Source organism: Anas acuta, chromosome 22 (assembly GCF_963932015.1).
Source record: "Anas acuta chromosome 22, bAnaAcu1.1, whole genome shotgun sequence".
Taxonomy (NCBI): domain Eukaryota; kingdom Metazoa; phylum Chordata; class Aves; order Anseriformes; family Anatidae; genus Anas; species Anas acuta.
The window spans coordinates 4,386,469-4,394,443 of NC_089000.1; the positions used below are offsets into that span (position 1 = coordinate 4,386,469).

The 7,975-nt window shown below is 47.0% G+C and overlaps 1 long non-coding RNA gene across 1 annotated transcript; it reads right to left on the reverse strand.

Annotated features, from left to right (window-relative positions):
- Positions 1-953: 953 nt before the first annotated feature.
- On the reverse strand, positions 954-7,428 carry LOC137843391 (uncharacterized). The gene is made up of 5 exons (XR_011089482.1): positions 6,639-7,428; positions 6,090-6,339; positions 5,369-5,501; positions 3,426-3,529; positions 954-2,894 (listed from the first exon to the last, which is right to left on the reverse strand). It is a non-coding gene; the product is annotated as an uncharacterized lncRNA (long non-coding RNA).
- Between the last annotated feature and the right edge of the window lie 547 nt (positions 7,429-7,975).

Consider the following 7,975-nt stretch of genomic DNA (forward strand, 5'->3'; position numbering starts at 1 on the left):
TGGTGTGCACAGGATCTGGCTCTCCTTCTCCATCCTTGTTTTCCTGTATAGCTCTGAAAATGACAAAAATATTGCTTGGTTTGTGCATGTTGTCCAATATCTCACACTGTTTTGCACCTTCTAGGATATTATTTGAAGGAGATTCTCTTTCTTGGTTTAGTCACCCGTTGAATTTGAGCTCTTGGGGTACCCCACACTAAGAGGTGTCTGCTCTTCCATCACACAGAGCACTTCACCTATGGGACCCGAAACACAGAGCACTGCAGAGTGCAGGTATTCACTCCAGGAGCTGTGGCTACAGGCAGAGAAATCAAAGAGGAAGACAGGTCTTGTGGTTATGCTGTGACTGCATCAAAGCGGCAGGAGAGTGGGCCAGATCTGGGAAAAGCACTATGTTCCAGACACTGTTTTTATAGCATGTAGAGTATTTCTAGGGAATTTCATGAGGATCAATGTGCATAGAAGCGCTGTGGCCTCTGCAGATCAGACACCACAGGAGCCACATCAGGGGAAGTTCCTGAAGTACTCCCTTGCCAGTACAGCACGAACCCAACCAGGAAAGGGTCGAGCTGGCTGTTCATGGGACTTGTTTTGTCTGGTGGCTTCCTACAAACTGGAGCAAGGACTCACCAACTTGTTCCACATCATTAGCAGCTGGCAGCTTCCCAACCATTACCAGCCTCGTCTGGATTTCCCCCAGCAGTTCTGAGATGAAAGACACCGCAGCACCACTGTGCTCACTGTTTTAGGTCCTAATCCAGCTCCCACTGAAGTCAGTTACTCTTTTTCCACTGACTGCAGCTGGAGCCGGGTCAGACATTTCTGTAACAGTTTTGTCTCAAGTCCTCAGCTAGCTGAAACATTGCTAAAATAGTCCAAGGCAACAGATACATGCCTGCAACTCAGCTATTTTCTGGCATTCAGATTAAAACCAGCAACACAGTCGAGCAAGATCACGAGGAATTATATTTCTTCCCTGAAGATCCCGAATGTCTGAACTGAAAGCAGCCAAAGCACCTGGTGAAAGGAATCTGGAATTGTGCAGTAAGTGGGTGTCTATCAGGAGGTGGATACATATCTGAAGCTCTGTTCTCTTTTCCAAAGTGCATCCCTGCCAGAAGCACCATCAAAGGCATAACTCGGGTGGTAATGAAGATACTCATATTGCTCAGCTGCCCTGGGAATGGTTGAGGTCATTGCTCGGAGTTTGAGCGGGACCTTGGGAGAAGCATATGCCTAAGAGAGCATCCAAAGTCCAAGGGGTTAGGAGCACACAGGACGTGTATTTTTATAAATATAGCGAGGAGACACTTCACCTGGCTATTCCATCAGCAAAACCTTGCTGAGAGTACTTTGAGTGATTAACCAACCAGCCTAAAGGCCCTGAGTGTACACGCACAGCTTGAATTCCTTCTACCTGTTGCATCGTGCAGTGCGTGATCATTGACTCTGCTTTACACGTGGAAAGCTAAAACCCCAAGGCAGCCAGCACAAAATGAGCAAGCAGAGATGAGGCCGGGCAGAGACCAGCTTGCCCAAGGGTCAGCAGTTGTCTGCCACAACACGTGTGCCTCCCAGTCGGCTCTGCTCAGACGCTACGAACGGAGAGCCTGGGTTGCTGCAAGACTTGGCTGCTGTTACTAAACATCTTGTCATTGCTGAAATGGGCTCCGTTCCACTTTCAGGACCTCGAGGACAGACAGACTTCAGGCATCTGCTACCATTTTAAATGCCGTGTCGTGCAACCACTGCAGGGCTGACCCAACACCAGGAGCGGCAGGCTGTCAGCACAGGAGCAAGAAGGGCGCTCAAGAGGATGAGAAACTGGGTAAAATTAAAACTGACAAAAGAAAACATTTTTTTTCCACACTGACATGGAACTGGATTTAGGAGCCTGTGGTAAGAGGATGCCACTGAAGCCAAGAATTTACAGTCTTTTGTTTTTCTCTTGGGCAGAATAGGAGATGCAATCGGTCGGAAGGAGTGACTGAGGACCCTGAGAGTCCTGGGTTATTGCAGACTGAAAACACTGCCCGTGTACAGCCTGGCTCAGCACTGAACAAGAGCTGCCAGCCATTGACTGCGGGAAGAACATCTCCACGTCTGCTGTCAGCATACGGAAATCCTGCTGTCTTGTAGCTATGTTTATGCTGTGGGCGAGGATGGCCTGTAGCATAACACTGAGACACCTCTGTAGTTTTCCATTTGAAGGATGAATGAAACTCCTGGAGGCCTGTGAGGAATACCAGGAGCCCACAAGTGCCTTTTCCCAAGAGCCAGCATTACAGAAGTGCAGTGGGTGAGCAGCGTTCCTCCACCCATGGTGGTTCAGTGCAATCATAGCCAACACAGCCAAATTAAGGTAGTAAACCCAAGTTCCAGGAAATGACAAGGGGAGGGACGGAAAAGAGGAGCACCATCCCTCTTCAGGAACCCGCTTCCCTTCATCCCCATAGCCAGCTTCTCTGCAGGCAACATGAGGGCTAATAGGAACCATATGGGAGGAGAGCCTGGGATCCAGGGCTCCATGACAAGCAGCCGAAGCACTGAGGAGCTACCTGGACCCCATTCAGGAGTGAGCTCAGCGATCAAACATCTCATGAATGGGGAGTGGGCTGGGTGGGGGACTTAAAAGGTACAGGGCTCCAGTTCAGTGCTTCCCACCCTCCCAGGGCAACACGCCAGTCTGAGAGGAACTTTCCAGCTCCAGCACAGCAAAGCATGAGAGTCACTAACCATACCCAGCATCTTCCACACAACGTCTTTCTCTTTACCTTCCCATCCCAATTAAATTGTTAGAGCTGGACTCACATTAAGCCATTAGGGTTCCAGTATGCTAGTCCATTCCCTGAGCTCAAGCTCTGAAGCCTTAAGGTGCATCCATGATGTTACACCTGCAAGCAATGGAGCAGCAGAGAAATGAAATGCCCTTGAACTTTCGTGGAGTTGAGGACTGAGTTCAGAGGCCACAGATCAACCTCTCTGTGGAATTTGCTGGAGGCAGATTCTTCTGCCTCCCTGAGGACAGCACGTATGTTCAAACAAACCCCACATCCTCCTTTCTGCTCCATCTTTTTTTCGCCTCTTTCCTTCTCTTTGGATTCTCACCTTTTTGTCCATCCCAAGTACAAAGCAACCATACCAAAGTCCAGAACTCTACAATTAAATAAGATCCAACCAAATATGTGACTTAGCAGGCACGGGACATCTGTACAAGAGCAACTAGGCAGCCAATATACCCAACATACCCAGTGAACCCATTTTTAGCTGTAAACTCATCTGAGTACCTCAATTCACCACATTTTGGGTTAGAAAAACACTGGCATTAGACAATGTGATTAGACATGGCCTGCATAATGACCTGGGATCTCATAAATGCTTGTGCCATTCTCAATGTCCCACTTTCTGGAAACCTGGAATATTACCTGCATGATGTCTACTCAGGGTGTAATCTCTTTGGAGTGGGTGTTGAGTCTCTCCAGAGCTTAGCAAGAGGGGACAATGTCCTTGCTGGGGCCTTTAGATGATGCTGTAATGCAAGGGAACAACATGAGCATCACACAGAGCAATTGGAGTTGCTTCCAATTTAAAGCATAGTATGATGTTTATGGACTGCATCACCTACACACTCTCTTCATTCTCCAAGTGGAATTACAGCACAAAAAAGGTGGAGGAAATTTTCCAATGTGACAGCAATCTGAATATCTCTCTTTTATTATTTTTTTTTCTCCTGTGTCTGTGCTTCTCTGCAATTTAACTAACAAAATACTTACAAGAATGCAATGAAAGATGCTTCTTCTCAACAATACCTCCCACCTCCCTGGATTTGCACATCATTACTCGATTGAATCTTTCCCTTAAAAGTAAAAAGGTTTCTTATAAGAGGAAAAATTAATTTAAGTAAGGGTTGAATGCACAGAGGAGATGACCTCAGTGACCAAACACTCTGCTGTTCTATTAGCTAACTGCAGCAGAAAGTGCTTAGTAAAATGGCTGCCCATCCCATCAGATTTATTACATTGCACATACGCTATTTTATTATCATTAGCTTAACTTTAAATTATCATTTCCAACCTTTCCTGTCTCCTGATTTTGCTGTTCTCACTCCAGAATTAAGCAACATGGTTGCAAACAAACATTTTCCATGCCTTACTATACAAGGTTCCTTATGTTATTCCAGGACTGCTTTCTATAACTCCTCCCTGACATCCTGATTCTGCCATCAAGTCTGTGCACAGATCCCCTGAAATTAATGAGGCTCCAGCTACAACATCAAAGATCTGCTGACCTCTAAATTTAGCTCAGTAAACCTTTTTGTCCAACGTGGCTCAAAAAATGCTTGGTCTAATAGCCCAAGATTAGGATTAAGTTTTATAGAAACAAGAGCAATAATTGCTATGATTCAAACATATGGTTTCCTGCATTTGTATTTTTATTCAGTGGATGAGGATTTTCATTTAAATAAGCTCTGCAATGTTTCAATCTGGATACAAGAGCAACGAGCCAACATGAATCTTAAGATACAGCAATAAACGCCACAAGGACTGGGTGTCCTATTGTTACAGCTTTATTAGCCCTGCCTCTTTTCCCATAAATTTGACACTGTTGCTCAGCAGATCATTCCAGAAATCCCCCTTAGAATAAAGGGGTGGGGGATGAGGGGGGATTTCTACGCTGCAATGCCCTGAAATATCTCAGAATTTCTCCTGAGACCAAACACAGGAAGAACATACAGGTCAAGGAGATCTCAGGGCTCAGTCCTTTGCTTTTTCCCTGATGATGAAGGGCTACACCAGTGTCATTGCTGTAATAAGCTTCCTCAGCCTCGTTAGTCCCCATTTACACAACCAACCTGTTAATCTTCACGAACAACCAGGACCCTGTGAGACAGGGCTCTGCTCTCTGTCAGAGGTTGCACTGTTGTATGTGATGCTGCAAGACTTCAGAGCTTTTGCTCTGCTGGGCCCACTAGCCTGGAATGTAAATCCTTCTCCAACGTGGCCCACTGCCTCTCTTCCTACTCCAAAAGATCTCTTTAATGTTCCTGGAGTGTGTAAAGGTGTTGTGTGTTTAATTGCAACTGTGGCTGTTTTATTGTTATTTAATGTGCTTTTTTTTTTTTTTTTTTTTCCATTTTCTCTCTTTGCAATCTTGTTGTGTGGCTAGGCTGGTTTTACTTAATGAGAGATGGTTTCATTAACACTCTGCAGCTTCCCACTCTCCTCCCAACCTGTGTGCTTTTCCAGAAGGACAGCTATTTACAAAGAAAGTGGTGCACACCATTAATATAACTCCACACTTCTGCGCTGATGTTGGAAGAGCTGGTGAGCCAGCACAGACTGACATGTCCGCAGCATAGAGTCCTCACCTGGTTCCTTATCTCTTTGCTGATAAGACAAGATAAATGCATGGCAGTGGAAGGGGTGGGCTGCCGTGGACCACAGGGGTTCCGTAGGTAGATTTATGCTGGGGCTGCAGAGAGCCTGGATCAAGCCTCTCTCCTGCATGTGGTTAAGAAAAAAGCAAGGGAAGGAGAGAGGAAATGAATACAATAGAGAACTTGAAATAAAAGCATTTTATATCATCTCCTATAAAACAACCCATAAATCCCTGCCCTCCTGCTCCACCCCTCACATGTTTTTCATTTTACTGGCTGGCTGAAAAGCAGAGAAGTGTAGGGTACAAAGCACATATTCTTGGTGGGAGAGGCTCCCCCCTTCCCTACACACTTCCCACTGACACCTTGTGCCTATGCCTACAGCACGGCATTCTCTTCTGGTGAGTAATCAAAACATAGAGGAATCCAACATCTCTCTGCCATCTGCATTTCTCTAATTCCTCCCGCTCAGGGACCTCTGTCCCTGCACCAGCATCCTCAGCAGCCTTTGCGCAGTGCAGGGGAAAGGCACTCGCTTGGCAGAGCTGCTGGGACTTCTCAGCCACCAGGAAAAACCCCATGGGGCCAGCAGGATCTGTCCAGGATCAGCACACAGATCTGTCACTGCAGGGATGTTGTGGAAGGTTCCTACAGAACAGAGGGGGTTAGCCAGGGTCTTCCAACAAGGCATCCCTAGGCTCAGGGTACTCACAGCTCTTTGCAGGCATTCATCTCCCCAGGTGATGCAGCAGCCACTCAGGTTTTCGGCAGAGAGCAGCAGAGAATTTACTTCTTTCCTGGGATCCGCTGGCTTATTTAAGTAGATTTTCTGGGTAGGTCTCTAATGCCTGAACAAAACCTGAGCATCCAAAGTGCTGTATAAATGCTATTACTTTCAGCCGAGGTGGATAAACAAAGATGCTGATGGTTCACTTCCAGAATTTCCAGCTATGAGAATTTTGCTGTTAAAGAGAAATTAGAGAGGAACCCATGAGAGAAATGTGCAGCTCAAGATCCCCATGCTCCATAGGGTCTCTGAAGCTCTCAAGGGGCTGCAATGCTGTCACTGCTAGCACGGAGGCTTGCAGGGAGGCTTTCCTTGCTAACAAGAGAAGTCACAGGCAGCAACCAACTTCCAAGATCAGCCAGGTTTCATTCTACTCTTCCCACTTCCACCCCAAGCACTCCTCACCAGAAACAATGATCCAGTGTAATTGCAGGAGCCATCCAAACACGGAATGAAAACACCTGCCTGACTTACATAGAAATGTAGTTGCTGGTTTTTTAACATCTGGTAGGACAAGCTCCAGTCAGAACATCTTGTTCGGAGTCAGAGGTCTGAATCAGGTTTATCCCAGTGTCCTCCATCTCACTGGGTGGGGACCCACACCAGCTGATACCCATCTTCTCCAACCTGCTGGTGAGCTACACCATGAGCCCTGGACTGTGTCAGACCTCAGCTCCAGCCCTCTTGGGATGAGAGCTGAGTTTTGTTACCGTGGCTGTTTGGCATGCAACAAACCTGGGGATGACTCTGTGTGTCTGTAAGAGCCACGAAGACAATTGCAGTTCACATCAAGGCTGGGTGAGGGTGGAGGGAACATGCTTTAGCAGCTCCCTGTACAATGGCTGTTGCATTTTCTACTTCCCCCAGCACTGATGGGTGTCATTCTGGCTTTGGCACAGACCAAACCCTCTGTCCACTACACTGTGCAAGCTGCCATCCTAACACCCAGCTTTTCCTGGCCTAGCAGGTAGCAATCTGCTGGTGTTTCTCCTCTTACACTTTTTTTTTTTTTTTTTTTTTAACTTTAGACCTTGCCGTAAATGGATTCTGCACCTGGACCTGCTGGCAAACTGGGAAGCTGTCTAGGTTTTTCCTGCACTTCCAGATGTGGTCCTTCAGCCCACACTGTTTTCTAACACGTTGGTCAAGCCAATCCATAAGGGAAATGCTGGAGAGGCTCTAGATGCCACCACAGCTGTCATAACGTTTTATCTGCTCCTCAGGATGCCACTGCAATATTAATCCCATGGTGTGGGGTACCCTTCTGGCACCCAGCCTGTGACCTACACGGTTCACAGTCTACAGGGATGAGGCAAGGAAAAGAAGGATAATTATTCCAGTTTTATAGATGGGAAGAAGTGCCTGGAGGAGCTGGCAAGCGGCTGACTGCAGGGTGAGGCACTGCCTGATCTCATGGTGTGCTGGCTGCTGCGAGGAACATGCCCACTGGCAAACTGTGCCCCCGTGCCAAACCTTATCATTTGATGTCATCCGTGCTTCTTTCTTGTCTCTGACTGAAACAATGAGGAAAGGCAAAGGATGAGAATGAGTTAACAGGGAAGGGGCAGCAGCATAAGCAGATTTAAAAGAGAAATTAGTCACTGCGTTCAAGGCAAATGGCAGCCTGTTGATATATCCCACCCAAAGGGGACTGACAGAAAGTGACCTCATGCTGCTTGTCAAACACAATCCCATCCCTCCCATGACTACCTAACACTACAGCTCCATCTGTCTGGAAGCAAGTCCCCGCTGTACCAGGGCCAGCTTCACTGTAGAGCAAGAACAGTGCTGGTAATTTTTAATGACTATAT